This window comes from Cibotium barometz, chromosome 42 (assembly GCF_041138505.1).
Source record: "Cibotium barometz isolate CiBa-2024 chromosome 42, ASM4113850v1, whole genome shotgun sequence".
Lineage (NCBI taxonomy): Eukaryota > Viridiplantae > Streptophyta > Polypodiopsida > Cyatheales > Cibotiaceae > Cibotium > Cibotium barometz.
This window is the reverse complement of record NC_141087.1, coordinates 40,404,107-40,413,192: the sequence shown is the minus strand read 5'-3', so window position 1 is coordinate 40,413,192 and position 9,086 is coordinate 40,404,107. Positions and strand designations below refer to the sequence as shown.

Genomic DNA, 9,086 nt, shown 5'->3' with positions numbered 1-9,086 from the left:
GCATATCCTTCATGCAATTGCCCAACATACCCTCTAAGGTATGCATCTTCCCTTGATGAAGAGCACGACACATGACAAGGCCACGATCGGGCTTGCATTTGTCCCAATGCATGTACGACTTCAGTGCATTCGCGATAGCAATCAGAGAAGATGCCCACATCTTCACGACCATCTGACAATGGAGGTTGTTCATAGTCCCACCCTTCTCTAATGAAGTCAGGCCCTTGGTACACTCGTTCTTTATAAAATTACATATGGGTGCCCAGAAGGAACATCAAGATCACTACTTCCCACACTGACCGTATGGAAACTTCAAAATCCTTAACCTTCACAAGTTTTGAAACTCTAGACATTTCTCTCCTCTTGGAAGGTTCATCCATGGACTTCGATACACCTACAAAGAAGCATGCAAGCAACATGAAAAGAAACAAATCAAAAATATACATAAATATGTGAAAAAAAAAGCATGTAGGAAAACCTATATCTCTAGCTGTCCTTTTCAATGCCCTCAAAGAACAAGGAGCATTGTTCTGAGGATCTACGTTCTCTTTGCCTACGTAGGAGTGATTTTGAACAAGCATGTGCACAGAGTCATTAACAGCTTGTAATGGAGGAAGCAAGGAAACGAAAACTAGAGGCGAACGTCCGAGATAAAAGCAGGCACAAACCATCGAACCGCAAACAAGCGGCAAAAACCATCAGCCAAAAAAAAATGACGAGCACAAACCATCGGCCAAAACAGGCGAAAATAAGCAATCCACCACCTAATCAATTAAGGTCTAAAATATAAGGTCTCTACCACCCAATCAATTAACTTGAATAAAATTAACTTAAATCAAAATTTGGCACACATATTATGTATAACTTCTTTCTTTATTTATTTTTTCTTTTACGTAGTGATTTGTGCAGCCTTGCAACCAAAATTTTAAGAACAAAAAAAAAAACATTTGAAGCACACTCGTTGTTTTCCTTGTGAAGTGGGGAGGTAAAGACAATGAACTCCTTGATTATTTATCGTCCACGTCACGAGAAAATGGAAGGTGGCCACATTTCCATGGTCTATTGCCTAGCTGTCATGCTCGTTCACATCACCGGTCCGCATAATAATGCAAAGGCCTCGTCAATACATGCGTTTATACATACTAGACCCGCAACGTGTCCTCTGGACAGGAAAGGTTTGGATACCATAGAGTAGGGAATAAATTTGAAGACCATTTCAGCAATTATGGATGACTTTGAAGAGAGCATCAAAATTGGCATACTTGTATATCAAGGCACCATGCTTTGCATATATATCCACGAAGGAAGATCCTCAAGCACTTCATTTTCTTTGAACAGAGCACCAAACTTGGCATACATAGACACATAGAGAGAGATGTGTCCTCTTTTATATAAAGTAAGAAGTGGTGTGACCTATCTCCGAGATGGGAAGTAGCCATCTAATGAAACATAAAATTAAAAATCGACTCCTAAGCTTCCACCAAATTTATCCAAATATACATACACATATTATACATAAACACACAAATGCACAAATACACAAACATGCATACATTTATAAACTGATACAGCCTAAAAGTTACATACATAATTAAAACAACACTATATACATGTACATGTACATACATACATACATGTGTGTGTGTGTGTGTGTGTGTGTGTAAATACATGCATACTAATATTTATAAACGATATAAGTATATAATGTGTTCATCTATTCCCTCTCTTATTAAGAACAAATACACAATCTCTCCATTATTTGTGTGTATTCATGATCATACATGGGCGAACAAAGGAACTTAAGTGCAAGTGGGGTTTTTGTGTGACACGTGGTTGTAGGGGCTTTGAAATGTAGGACTCGTAAGAGCTTATATAATAATGTCAGTTAGGCGACTCTCCCAGCATACACTTCTAGTAGTCTCATACTACGAGAGCTTGGTGTAAACACGACACTTGCCATCCCCAGCAAGGAAGCCGACAGGCCAAGGCATTGTGTTTTTAGGCCAAGACATTGTAGTTTTTTTTCCCACAGCTAGACAAACTACCCGCCTTTAGCACCCATGCTTCAAACCCTTAACCACCTTTCCTTCCATGAATCACCAGCCCTTAGCCCCCAACTTCGCTTCCATCATAATGCAATCACCCCTCTCAAAGCATCTCCTCTTCATAGATTTCCTTCTCCCATAGCATCTCGTTTAGATTACCAACCCCCCAGTAATAGTAGCTTAAGCTCTCCTCTAGATAGATTATTATGCCAAATTGCCTCAAAAATCTTCCCCACCTCCCCTCTCCAACTGCCTCCCCATGAAATCCCCCCCTTCCCACATTCCAACACAAAGAGCAAAAAGCATGGAACCCTTTGCAAAAACTGGTGGCTCCAACTTTGGACAAAGTGGAGAGCACCATTATAGTAACACCCTTTAGGATGGATGGACTTAGTAATAAAATAGGCTACAACCTGTGTATCTATGCTACATATACTTTTTCTTTTCTCTTCCTTCTAATAAATTTAAGTGTTCCCTCTTTTAAAAAAATAAATAATAATACATGTGCTACAGATCATTATTCTTTTCCCTTCCTTCTAATAAATTTAAGTATTCCCTCTTTTTTTTCAAAAAAATAATAGGCTACTAGGCCGTGTGTAAAATATTGTAGCCCTACACATTTCCTTTGAAATCTCCCCTAGTCACTTAAAACTCACTTCATTAAAACCTTCACACGGAGAAAGGCATTTTTTTAGATAATTACACTTTATAGACCCTGCAAAGTTGCAAACATTCTCAAAAAGATCCAAAAACATTTCCGATTCTATGAAGAACTGTAAATTTTATTTTTTCAACCAATCAAAGTAAAGGTGCTGCTCTTGAAAGTAACAGAGATTGATTTTATACTAAAAATCAATCTAAAGTAACAGAGATTGATTGAAAGTAACAGAGATTGATTTTATACTAAAAATATAAAGTGTTGAGATTATAATTAATTTGTGTTCCTTGAGAAGACCTGCATTCCTCGGGAGCTTGCTTACCCTCCATTTGACAGAGTTCTCTTCTGCTCTTTGTTTCACATAGTCTCTTCGCTGTACACAATTTCATAAGTGCAGTTGTCTGGGAACTTCTTCCCCCTGTGCCAGAGAGCGCAGTTCAACATGAGCTTGAAGTTGGCTGGGAACTTCTTCCCTTTGCGAGACAGCAGTTCAACATGAGCTTGAAGTAGAGGGCAAGATACCTGAATGCATGGAAGGACTCTTGCGTGTCGTCCGCGTAGGCTTTCAGGTACTGATGTAGCTTGCTGGAGCAGTTGACAGTTCTGCTCTGTTGGCTGACTTTCATCTTGTCTTCCTTTTTTAACCTCAAGAGCTCTGCCAAGGCATCATCTTCGTGCGCTTTAGAAATAGCCATAGGTGCTCGCCAGCTTGGCTGAAGTCCTCCAGCCAAGGTAGGTGGGCAAGGATGCCTTCTGGAAGCCTCGCGAAAATCAGACGCGCCAGCCAGCTTTAAGACTTTAAATATCTCAAGTTCCACATGGCGAGTGCATACCCAATTTGATACTACTTGATGGACTCTTTTGCTCCAGCGCGTTGCTGCGGCGGCGGCAGGTAGAGTTCTAGAAAAAATAAACTCAATTTCCCCAATTTAGGTCATGTTTTAAGTAAACACAATACATTATTTCAAGTGACTTCATATATACATATCTCAAAATAACATCCATGTCTCGTAGATTTATGGCAAAAACAAAAATATCATAGTAATGTAGCATACGAAGATGCAAAAAAGGACCAATATTACATATTCTCAAAATGCACCACAAAATACGTATTCTCAGTCAGTGATGTCAGAATCAACAAATTGAATTCTTCTCTTGTGAGAAGGATCATTCAATTGTCTCCTCATCACAATACGCTCTCTATTGTAAAGCGGTGATCCATCCCGCACATGCTCTACTATCGATGAATGCAAAGGACCTGCACAAACGAAACAATGATAAATCAAATCTGCACATAACGACACATCGATAAATAAAATCTCAAAAAAATCTTATAATAGAAAAACATAATCAAAATTACCTCGTACAATAGAACATCGAGTGGATGGTACATGAGGAGCTCTAGTATAAAACGCATAACGAATACCAATGGTCATGATGGATGTAAGAAACAACCACTCATCGGGTACTGAATACCCCTCAAATGATGCAAAGCATCTGTCCATCTCTCTCCAAAACAAATAGACACCCCACTCCTCATCAGGAACACCAATCCCGTATATCTCGATGCCTTCGTCGATAACTCTTACCATAAACATATCAATGTCATGTAATATCCTAAAATCAAAGCATAACAAATAAGTTATACAATTATTTATATATAGGTTCAAAAAATATTCATACAATGTCTAACAATTACACTTATACTTACCCATCCCTATAAGCATCAATCATAATCCTTGCTACGTGACCTGCAGTAATAAGAGCTGACCATAGCGGTGGCTCTGTACAGATAGACATTAGTATAGAATGTCATGTTCCATACTTTGTAATCAAGAAAAGTTAAGCAAATATAGAGAATAACTCACCTACTATCCTCGACAAAGGCATGTCTAATGTAAAGGTAATCTTAGACATGTCTGTCAAAACATAAACAACAAAAATAGGTACTTTTACCATGGACAAATATGTATAAAAAAAGAAATCACAACAAAATTAATCAAATTGCAGAACTTAAATAAGAAACCTGACTTGTCACTTTGAAGTCATCAAGATCTCCTTATAAACAATATTATTTGTTGTAGGTGTATAACTTTGTTGAAGATCATCAAATGAACACTCCACATTAGCATTATCCTCAAGTAACACCTTCACAGCATGAAGAGACCGTGCTCGTGACAATGCGACATACAAGTGTCCATGAGTAAACACTGGAGTCACCAAATACAACCCCAAGACATTTAGGGTTTGGCCTTGTGATTTGTTTATTGACATGCCAAATGCCAGGCGGACGGGAAACTGTCTCCGTCTCATGGTGAATGGTAGTTGGGCCTCGCTGCATATAAAGGTAATCCGTGGAAGAAATACTCTTTCGCCAACTTTAGTACCAGTGATGATTTCAGTCTCCAAGACTTTAGAGTGAAAGGCCTTACATATCATCCGTGTACCATTACAGAGTCCATGTCTTGGATCCAAGTTACGAAGCAAAATAACAGGAGCTTCTAACTTTAAAACCAAGCAGTGAGGTGGATATCCGTCCTGAAGGTCGATTGTGTTAAAAAATTCTGTGGAATATAGGAATGAATTTTCATCATTTTCAAGAATTGAATCTGCACTAAAATATTGCTTAGGCTCACCAGGCATTGCATCCAAAGCTGTCTTATTCACAATATCCACTTGACTGTTTATCGGAGCAAGAATAGCACGCTCACTAAAGTATGAAGCATATGTCGTAGTGATAGCCAATTCAGAGTATACCCAATGTACCAAGTCTTTAAGAGTCGATCTTTGCAAGACCATATTACTTGGTAGTGTCACCATCGTATTATCATCGCTACAATCCACTCCATTCCCAATATTCATGACCCACTGTTTAAACTCATTGCATCCATTAGTATTGCTTGATTGAATACGCATATTTCCAGTTAACTTCAGAACTTTGATAGAGTTCCATAGAAAGGAACGACACAATGTTGCATTAACAATATCCTCACGTCTTCCCTTCATAATAACAGGCAAGATTTGTCTAAAATCTCCTCCCATTAATACAACCTTTCCACCAAATGGCTTATCTGAGAATAATACATCTTGTAAGCTCCTATCCAATGCTTCAAAAGCATAACGATGAATCATTGGAGCCTCATCCCAAATAATGAGCTCACAAACTCTCAAAACCTCAGCAAGTTGTCCATGTACAGGGATTTTGCAAGTTAAAGAATTGTTTAGCTCCAGAGGTATCTTGAATCTAGAATATGCAGTACGTCCATTCGCCAAGAGTAGAGAAGCAATACCTGACGATGCAGTGGCCAAAGCAACATACCCTTGTCCACGTACTCGCGCAAGCAAGCAATTATACAAATAGGTCTTGCCCGATCCCCCTAGACCATCTAGGAAAAAAATGTCACCTGCATCTGTCGCAATTGCATGCATTACAGCATCGAAAGCAACACGCTGGCTATCTGTTAATGTTGACTTCATAGCACTTGATAGGTTATATTGTTCCACAGTATCAAAAGATCTCTCTTCCAAAAGCAATGTATTTTCACCCAAGACTTCCAAATCCGTTCTGTTTAGTTCAGGCATTCCTTCAAAATCTGCCAATGTCCGTCTCTGAGCACGAAGAATTTCTTCTAAATGTAGTAGTGCATGAGTTTCAGCTAATTGTTCAATACCAATAAACTGACCCCTGCTTCTCGATAACTTGTATAGAAAATCTTCTATCATTTCTTCTCGAAATCTCTTCCACAATATTCCTGGACAGGAAGGCTCACAAAATAGCAATATAGTACCAAAAAGATATCTCAATTGCAAGGCATTTTGCATAGATGATGCTTCCTCCATACATGCAACCCATTCAGAATCATCTTCCAGTATTCCTCTGGCAATGCAAGCTGCCTTGAAAGAAGGATAGATGTGACCATTGAGCGAACGCAAATCTTCAAATGACTTAGATCCTTTACATATTGTAAGAAGTAGGCGAACATAGTATGCCTCACCTGCCAAAGGAGCTACAAAGTACATGCGCCCTATAGTGTTTCCAATCTTTCTTTTGGTCCATTTCTTCAACCTGGAGTTCCAAACCCATTGTTGAGGGAAATCACTATACAATGTATTGTTTGCTTCAGGATGTTGTTGATTACAGGTAAACCATTCAGTCATAGTAGTCTTGCCTACATTTTCCCTCTGAAAAACATCTGCAATATTATCATCATCTCTAAAGATAACATTATGACCCCCATCTAAGTGTACCTGCAACCGTTGCACATCAGGCTTCTCATTGTGTAAATCATACTCAAAGAGTCTCCAACATGCCTCTCATGCAGAGACGTAACGTGCATCCAAATACCTCTGAATCTCATCGACTACGCAAGCAACATTAACATCCCCACCTTGTACAGTGCTAAATCTTATTGTTGCTCTATCATGCCCCTTATATATGTACTTGTAAAGATATTTCACTGCTGCTATTGTTGAGCATATTTCTACATTTACATGAGCATTATATGTGACTAAAAGATAAGGGTTATATGGCACAACCCATCTATTATCAACATTACACTTTTTCAATGCCACAGTTCTTCCATCATTTCGATGCATATACACGGGGTAACCACTCTCATCCACAGTAGTCTCTTGTGCAAAAGCTCGTGGATAGTTCCTTGTGCATTTCCCTTTATCCATACAAATTGCACTTGGATTGAATGGCCCACAGGCCCATGGATATTGCAATGCAACACGACATCATGCAGAGTAGGAAACATTTGCTTGTCACGCAATTCGGCACATACTAATCTGTCATAGTCTTGGAGAGTCTTAGGTTTATGGGCACTATCCAAGATCAATAACGTGTGTGAATGAGGCAATCCTCTTTTTTGGAACTCAATGACACTCACATATCCAATCACCTTACCAAAGAGCTCCTTCTTCACGATATTTTTCATCATATCTGAATGTTTTTGGTGAAATACTCTAGTAGTCAAATCAGGCCGGTCACATGCACTTTGCCCCGGGAGTAAAGCATCTAATACCTCTGGCCACTTTGGGTTACAGGTGAAAGTAATGAATAAATCGGGCTTACCCTTTGAACGAACAATTGCCATGGCATCCTGATAAAGTTGATACATTTGTCGTGGCCCACTAGTAAAACTAGAAGGTAACACTATTCTACTTCCCACTGTCCTTCCTGCAATACCACTTCCACTTTCTTCCACATGAAGCATGTCTGCTAAACCACTATAAAGCTCTAAACGCAAACTTTTTTGATTATGGCGTAGCCAAGATAATCGTTACTCTTCAACACTGCAATAGGCATCAACCATAAACTGTTGCAACAACCTTCCACCACGTAGCAAGCATGCATTTGTATCTGGGCGAATTTGCAATCGATAAGCATAGTATTGTCGTTGAGTCACACAATGACCATTTCTCAATGCACTCACTTGTGCATCAGCATAAGGGATTCTCAAGTGCCATCCATCCTCCCCTCTTGGAAATAACATGACGTACAAAAGAGGCATATAGCACCTATGCAAATTAGAGATGTGTTTGCATGTGCCTTCTCGAGTATACAATAAAATATCACGACGACCAACATTATGATCATCACCTTGACCAATCATGATACCAGCAATCTCGGAAGCTGTTGGCATTGAGTACTGCCTAGATGTGGATTTCGTCTCACATATAGTCATTTTCAAATCCAAACTTGGATTGTCACTCAACATTCTTCCCACATACTTAAAAGATTGTGCAAATGGATGAGAAATGGATTAGAAGTGTGCATCATCGATTGAAGTGCTTCTAGGGTTGTGGATTCCAATCCATTCATGACACCTAGTCGATTTTGTAATTCGTGCTCAGTATCAAACACATACAACTGTGCAAACTGTGGCTTAGGATTGTACATATTATTGGGGACCAAGGACCCAATCCGATGATAAACAGTCCCATGCACCTTGAAAGTATAGACACTACTATTGTGAAAGAGAGAGTCATCTATTTGTGCACCCAATGATGAAAAAGCCAACACACTATTATAAGCCCTGATGTTTTCTCGAAATTTTTTACTTGTAGTGTCACTACCAATCAAAAGAGACCTTAATGGCTCAGGTGGTTCAGCAAGTGAAGGAATAGACACACGCCCATGTTTACAACAATATTTGCCAAGAACCTGTCCACAACTCATCTTCTTTTCACTTGCCCATAACTGTGCTCCACAAAACCGACACTCATGTGTCATCCCTCCTAATGAGTGACTTAAAGTGCACGAATATACCAAAGGCCAAGTAGCTGCATGTGTACCTTGTACGGGCTGGAGTTCATGGAGGATAGACAAAATCCCTCCCTTTCTTTTTTCAAATACATAAGAGGGAATTTCTTCGATA

The 9,086-nt window shown here is 39.3% G+C and overlaps 1 long non-coding RNA gene across 1 annotated transcript; it reads right to left on the bottom strand.

Annotated features, from left to right (window-relative positions):
* Positions 1-3,770: 3,770 nt before the first annotated feature.
* On the bottom strand, positions 3,771-4,243 carry LOC147614474 (uncharacterized). Its single transcript, XR_015263036.1, has 2 exons — positions 4,064-4,243; positions 3,771-3,961 (listed from the first exon to the last, which is right to left on the bottom strand). It is a non-coding gene; the product is annotated as an uncharacterized LOC147614474 (long non-coding RNA).
* Between the last annotated feature and the right edge of the window lie 4,843 nt (positions 4,244-9,086).